At 40.4% G+C, this 7,311-nt stretch overlaps 2 pseudogenes; one reads left to right on the top strand and one right to left on the bottom strand.

Annotated features, from left to right (window-relative positions):
* The first annotated feature begins 700 nt into the window (after window positions 1–700).
* LOC125396275 (vomeronasal type-1 receptor 4-like) lies at window positions 701–1,631 on the top strand (annotated as a pseudogene).
* A 1,172-nt stretch (window positions 1,632–2,803) lies between these two features.
* On the bottom strand, window positions 2,804–3,525 carry LOC146891964 (ADP-ribosylation factor-like protein 5A pseudogene; annotated as a pseudogene).
* Between the last annotated feature and the right edge of the window lie 3,786 nt (window positions 3,526–7,311).

Raw genomic sequence — 7,311 nt, 5'->3', positions numbered from 1 at the left:
TCTGCTAGACACCACCCCTATCTGCAGCTTGGCAGTTAGATGAAAAATTTCAGGTTATATTTAAATAATTCAGTTTTAACTGTAGGGCTCTATCTAAAGAAGTTGTGCGATTGAACTTGACATCGAAAACGACGTTTTAAAAAAGACTAGTAAATATTCATATTGAGTGAAATCATAGGTCAATATACAAACTTTAAAAATATTAGGATGTAGAAATCTTTGAAGCCAAATGCAAATCTAGACATTGTTACAGTAATTAAGATACAAATATGAAAGGGACCTATGCCTTTGGAAATTCAGTGGAGAGAAAGAAAAAGAAAAAGTTTGGTTGGGGAAATTTGCAGTACAATTCAGTTGTGTTGAGAGTTAACTTGTTAATCCGCTCATGTACACAGACAGACTGACAAACAGGCACACACACAAATACACATTTTCAGAAGTCATATTTGCTAATATTGAGCTCAACCATATCTCCTTTAAAACTTTAGGGTTTCATTCCAGGTACCAAGCTCACCTGTCAGAGCACACACATAACTCAGAGTCCACATGAAGAGGAGCTCAGGGATCCAGTCCACAGCAGCACATGTGTCCATCTCTGACTCTTATATATCAGAAAATGACGTTAAGGCAAAATGTTTTTCAGATAAATGTCTAGCATTACTGATGCCTTCCTGGAAAACTTTATGTATCCTGAATACAAGATTTTCTACCCAGGAAGGAAGAAATGCTTTCAAAATTTATTAAGCAAATAGTTTTCTTCTTCATGACTGTGTTTGGAACTCTGGGAAACATTTATGTTTCTGTGAATTATATGTTCAGTTGGTTTGGAGGGCCTGAGAAGAAACCCGTACACCTTATTCTCATCTACTTGGCTTTCACAAACATTATAATCCTTCTTGCAAAAGGATTGCCAAAGACAATGGCAGATTTTGGGTTAAGAAACTTCCTAGATGACAGAGGATGCAAGATTCTCATTTACCTGTCAAGGGTGGCCCGTGGGGTCTCCATCTGCACCAGCGGTCTCCTCACTGTGGTCCAGGCCATCATCATCAGTCCCAGAACATCTGGGTGGAGGAGGCTCATACCAAAGTCTGCATGGCACATCCTTCCATTCTTTTCATTCTTTTGGATACTCAATGCTTTAATAGGTATGAACCTAATCCACTCCATCACAAGTATAAGCATGAATATATCACAGCGTAAGAATAAAGATGACTATTGTTATTTTATGCAAGAAAGTAAGAATACAAAATGGACTGTTCTTTCATTTATGGTCCTGAGAGATGCTGTGTTTCAGGGAGCCATGGGAGCGGCCAGTGGCTACATGGTACTTCTTCTCCACAAGCACCACCAACATGTCCTCTACCTCCAGAACTCCAAGCTTTTCTACAGAACTCCCCCTGAGCTGAGAGCTGCTCAGAGTGTCCTCCTTCTGATGCTCTGTTTTGTTTTCTTCTATTAAACTGATTGTGCTTTTTCTCTAATGATAAGTATCTATTTATCAGACGAATCTGTGGTGGCAAATATTCAAAAATTTCTGGCCCTTGGTTATGCAACTTTTAGCCCTGTTGTGTTGATTTGCAGGGATGGACTTATGCCTGAGTGTTGGCATGCTCAGTGGGAGAAATTGAGAAACTATCTCCTTTATTTTTCTGTTCAACGAGTGTGAATGAGTTCTCAGTTCTGCAATATTTTGGGTAATACAAAATTCTCACAGAGCAGGTTAGGCATGGGATTATTCTCACACAATCTTCCTTGTGGCCACAGCCTTGACCTGAGAGAGAGAGAGAGAGAGAGTTCTTAGAAAAACTGGTGATAAAAGAAACCTTATTCTCCAATTTTCCTCTCTTTTCAAGGGAGTTTTTAATTCCTATATTTTTGTGTATGAATAATTTACCTGCATTATGTCCTTGTAGCTTAACCATGCCTGGTTCCTGTAAAGGGTAGAAAAAGTCATTAAATACCCTGTGACTGACTGTAGTTGGAATGGTTGCTCTCAACCAAAGTGTGGTTGCTAGGAATTAAACATGAGTTTTCTGGAAGACAAGTTAGTACTCTCTATTACTGAACCATGTCTCCAGCACAGAGAAAATGGTCATAATTATTTTTTATAAATTTGGTTTTACTGTTACCAAGACTGGAAGCACACAGATGAAATTGGTCAATTTTATCAACTTCATAGTGATTTAGTCATGTTAGCCAAAGAAATCCATATCTTGTACCTAATGCTGTACTTGCTAAATGTTAGTTTAGCTATGTTGTGATTTGGGGTTCTCCAAAGTGTCTGTGTGTTTTCATCTGCAGAAAATGGTTTTTTTTTGTTTTTTTTTTTTTTTTGTAGGTCAGGGCTGGCTTGTTAGGACAGGACAAAGAACAGAGCGCTCACTACAAGACGACACTGGGGTACTAACTAAGGTTATTAGTTGTGTTATTTGCTTCAAAACACAAATCAAAGCCATTAAACTGAACTTGAGGTATATACACAATACATATTCAACTTTAAGCAAAATACTTTCCATAATATGTTTTTTAAAACTGGAAACAGTATCTGTGCTGATTTGTAGTTGATTCAATGTAATGAGAAGGGAACATTCAACTTGGGGTGGGGAGGGCAAGTCACACTGACAATAAAGCTCTATAATTCAACCGTCTTCCTCTTACTCGTCACAGCTACTCATATCCTGGGAGGATCCATCAAGAGAAAATCAGTCACAGCTTTGAAGCATTTTGGAAGGAATTGAGAGCAAACTGGGTAGTGATATTTCATCCTTGTTTTCAAATAATTTTTCTTCTTATAGAAAACTTTTTAAAATCAGTTTATTATAAATATATCTGAACCGTTTTTGTTTTTTCAGCTCTCAGGTAAAGTCCAGCACTTTGTGGATGCAGAGTCCGTGAGAAAAGCTCAGTAGAGATCATCTGATCTTCAGCCGTGACATCATCCACTCAAGACCTTGGCATAATCCCTCGCCAGTCAGAGCGCAGCACGCTTGGATGTGCCACTGGTGGTCTTTTATAGACGTCAGCTTCAAAAACTGCGAGATCTCTGCTACTGTCATGCATTCTTTAACATCTTGTTTATTGGCAAAAATCAGCAATCCAGCTTTTCTTAGGTCCTCATGGGCCAGCATTTTGTAGAGCTCTTCTCTAGTTACAGAGATCCTCTCTCTGTCCGTGCTGTCCACAACAACTATTACAAACTCAGTGTTAGTATAGTAAGTGTTCCAGGAAGAACGAAGAGACTCTTGACCACCAGTGTCCCACATCAGGAAACGGGTGTTATTAACCACGATCTCTTCCACATTACTTCCTATTGTGGGGGATGTATGTACAACTTCATTCATGGAAAACTGGTAAAGGATGGTGGTTTTCCCCGCATTATCCAGTTCAACAATGATGACTTTGTGCTCCTGGTGATTGAACAGCCTCCAGATCCGGGTGAAGAGAATTCCCATCCTCGGGCAGCCGAAGCCCTCCTGTCGCCCGGGCTCAGGCTGCGGGACAGAAGGACGCGCCGAGGCCTCCGCCACTGCTCCCGCGCCCTCCGAGCGCGCCTGCTTCCAGGGACCCGCGGGGAGGCCGCAGCCCAGGCCGCCCAGCCACGCGCGAGGCCCCGCCGCTACCGCCGCGGCGCTCGCCTGGCTCGCGGACATCGCCGCCTCGTTGTCTGCAAAAAATGTTTTACAGAATTGTGAAAAAGGTAAGAACTACATCCACTTCCTGGAATCCCAATGTACTAGTCACAGAACTTAAAAGGACTGGAATGTTTCTGTGGTCTTATATTCATGAAGGTTCTCTGTAGCAATGAAGATTGTCCATATGGGAAAAACTGGATAAGGATTACACAGTGAAGTTTTATTTTATTTTATTTTATTCATCTATAGTTTCTATGATGATTTTAAAAATGTGGATTTTACAAAATTAATAAGTAGTGTGACCGAAACAGACTGAGATGTATTAGCAGCTGCCCTTTGTTATTGCCTAGTTGCTCTCCACAACACTTTCCAGCTGTTTGTCATCAATGGGCTGTAAAAGGATCTGATTCTTCTATTTAAATGAAGGATTCACAACCTGATTTCTTAAATTAGATCCACACAATAAGATATTGACATGGTTCTAAGAATATGATATACCCATTCTGAAAAATACTTATTGATATAATCATTGATCATGAAAGTATTGAATTGCTAGAGGTGGGTTTATGCCCTATTTTAAAAAGACTGCTCTGTCATATCTGACTAAACTGTAACCTTTTGCAATCCTCATGGCTTTACTTTACAATGATGTGTAACTTTTATATTTTGCTTGGTTGCAGTGTATATACAAATTATTTAAGTAAGTGATGTGTATTGTATTGTGATACAGATTATTAAATAGCTTGTTTTTCAAATATAAAATTTATTTTATGTATGTGTCTCTATGAGTGTGTGCCACATTAGTCCAGGCCCCCAAACAGACAAGAAGAGGGCACTGACCACAGGGAGCTAGAGCTACAGGCAGTCATGAGTCCTAGATGTGAGTGCTGGGTGAGGAACCAGGGTCCTCTGCAAGAGGAGCAGGTCTCCTAACCATCCTTCCAGCTCCTTCTCATATTTATCTATTACTTCTCTGAGTCTCACCCTCTTCAGTTACATAGAGGACCAGATTAAGGAACACTTTCTTAGTCAGTCTGTGTAATTTGACTCAAAAGGAAGCAACGTAAGAACACAGAGAAGTGAAGAAAGATATGTTAAATCTGAATGATGAAATAATTGTTCAATGTTAAGAATAGCTAGAGGTGGTCTAGTGGTGGTTGTGCATGCCTTTATTCTCAGCACTTAAATGTAGCATGAGGGCCAGCTTGTTGGGGTTTCCGTCCCGCCCGGTACCCCAACAGCCGGCAAATCCCAAAGAGAAATTACACACAGGACTCCATAAGGTTATAAACTGATTGGCTCATTAGGTCAGGCTTCTTGTTAACTCTTATAACTTATATTAACCCATTATTCTCATCTATGTTAGCCATAATGGCTCAGTACCTTTTCCAGCGGGGGCAGCTTACATGTTGCTTCTTCAGTGATCTGCGCAGGAGTGGCTGAGAGAGAGCTTCTGCTTCCAGAATACTCCCAGTCTCTTTGCTCCACCCCTACTTCCTGTCTGGCTTTCCTGCCTATACTGCCTGCCTGGCCAATCAGCGTTTTATTAAAATATGATTGACAGAATACAGATAATTCTCCCGCACCACTTAAAGGCATAGGCAGGTGGTTCTCTGTGAATTAGAGACCAGCCTCGTCTAAAAGAGTTAGTTCCAGGACAGGCTCCAAAGCTACAGAAAAAGACTATCAGACTGACTAAGATAAAAAACACTAAGGATATCTTATGCTAGAGAGGATGTGGAATAAGGGGAACATTCATCCATTGCTGGTGGGAATGCAAACTTGTGCAGCCACTTTGGATATTAGTGTGGAGGTTTTTCAGAAAATTGGGAGTCAACCTACCTCAGGATCCAGCAATACCACTCTTGGGAATACACCCCAAAGATGCTGATTCATACTACAAAAGCATTTGTTCAACTATGTTCATAGCAGCATTATTTGTAATAGCCAGAACAAGGAAACAACCTAGATGCCCCTCAATGGAAGAATGGATAAAGAAAATGTGGCACATCTACACACTAGATTACTACTCAGTTGTGAAAAACAATGACATCTTGAATTTTGCTTGCAAATGGTTGGGATTAGAAAACACTATCCTGAGTGGATTAACCCAGACCCAAATATATGAATATGGTATGTACTCACTCTTTAGTGGATACTAGCCATAAACAAAGGACATTGAGCCTATAGTTCATGATCCTAGAGAAGCTAAGTAATAAGATAAACTCAAAGGAAAACATATATAGATCCACCTGGAAATCGGAAACAGACAAGATCACCTGACAAAATTTGGGAGCTTGGGGGCAGGGGGTAGAAGTAAGGGGAGAAGGGGAAAAGGAGTAGAGAACGTGAGGGTTGGGGAGAGCTTGAGGGAATGGGATAGTTGAGATGGAGGAAGGACAGAGATGAGAGCAAGGAAGGAGATATCTTGATTGAGGGTCCCATTTTGGGGTTAGCAAGAAACCTGGCTCTAGAAAAATTCCCAGGATTCCACAAGAATGACCCCAGCTAAGACCCTAAGCAATAGAGGAGAGGGTGCCTGAACTGGCCTTGCCCTGTGGTCAGACTGATGATTATCTTAAATATCACCATAGAACCTTTGTCCAATAACAGATGGAAACAGAGACAGAGACCCACATTGGAACATTGGACTGAGCTCCCAAGGTCCAATTAAAGAGCAGAAGGAGGGAGAGTATGAGCAAGGAAGTCAAGACCATGAGGGGTTCACCCACTGAGACAATGTGCCTGAACTAATGAGAGCTCACCAACTCCGACTGGACTGGGAATGAACGAGCACGGGATCAAACTAGTCCCTCTGAATGTGGTTGACATTTGTGGGGCAGAATGAGGAGCCAATGATAATGGCACTGGGATTTTTCTCTACTGCATGTACTAGTTTTTTGGGATCCTATTATCTTTGGATGTATACCTTGCTCAACCTGGATGTAGTAGGGAGGGCCTTGGACTTTCCACAGGGCAGGGTGCCTTGCCCTCTCTTAAGATTGGAGGTGGGTGGGGGAAGAATGTGTGGAGGCAGTGGTAGGGGAGAGGGAGGAGGTGAGGAAGTGGGTATTTGGATTGGTATTTTTAAAGTAATAAAATAAATAATAATAATTCAAAATTAAATAATTAATTGGAAAGTTATAATTAAAAAAGATAAAATAGAGGAAGCTTGAGAGATGCCTCGGTGGGTAAAAGCACCTGCAGACAAGTCAGACAATCTGATCCATTTCTGATGAAGAAAACTGACTCCCATGTGCTGTCCTATAACCTCCATATTCATGTTGAGATATACACACAAGAACACACACAAAAAACCTTTAATTTGAAATTTCAAAAAAGAATACAGAAGATTCATAACTGTTGACACAGCGTGAACTAGGATGGTCTGGAGTCTGAGTGGCATATAGAGTTGTTATTGTGAATTTTTCTCTAAAAAAAGAGTAGATTGGAAAAAAATAAAATAAAAGCTTGATCAGAACATATATTAAAATTTTAACATATGATGTTATGGGAGTGCCTCCTTCAATAAAAACTGACAATGGAGCAGCTAGTAAAAAATTATAAATATCTGTAAGGAATAAAACATTAGCTATATTACAGTTATTTCTTATAATCCTCAATGCCGGGGTATAATTGAAAGAGCATTAAAGCAATAATTATTTTAAAAAATAAA

This window comes from Myodes glareolus, chromosome 14 (genome assembly GCF_982192425.1).
Source record: "Myodes glareolus chromosome 14, mMyoGla1.1, whole genome shotgun sequence".
NCBI classification, from domain to species: Eukaryota; Metazoa; Chordata; class Mammalia; order Rodentia; family Cricetidae; genus Myodes; species Myodes glareolus.
The sequence above is the reverse complement of the archived record's forward strand: the minus strand, read 5'-3'. Positions and strand labels throughout refer to the sequence as shown.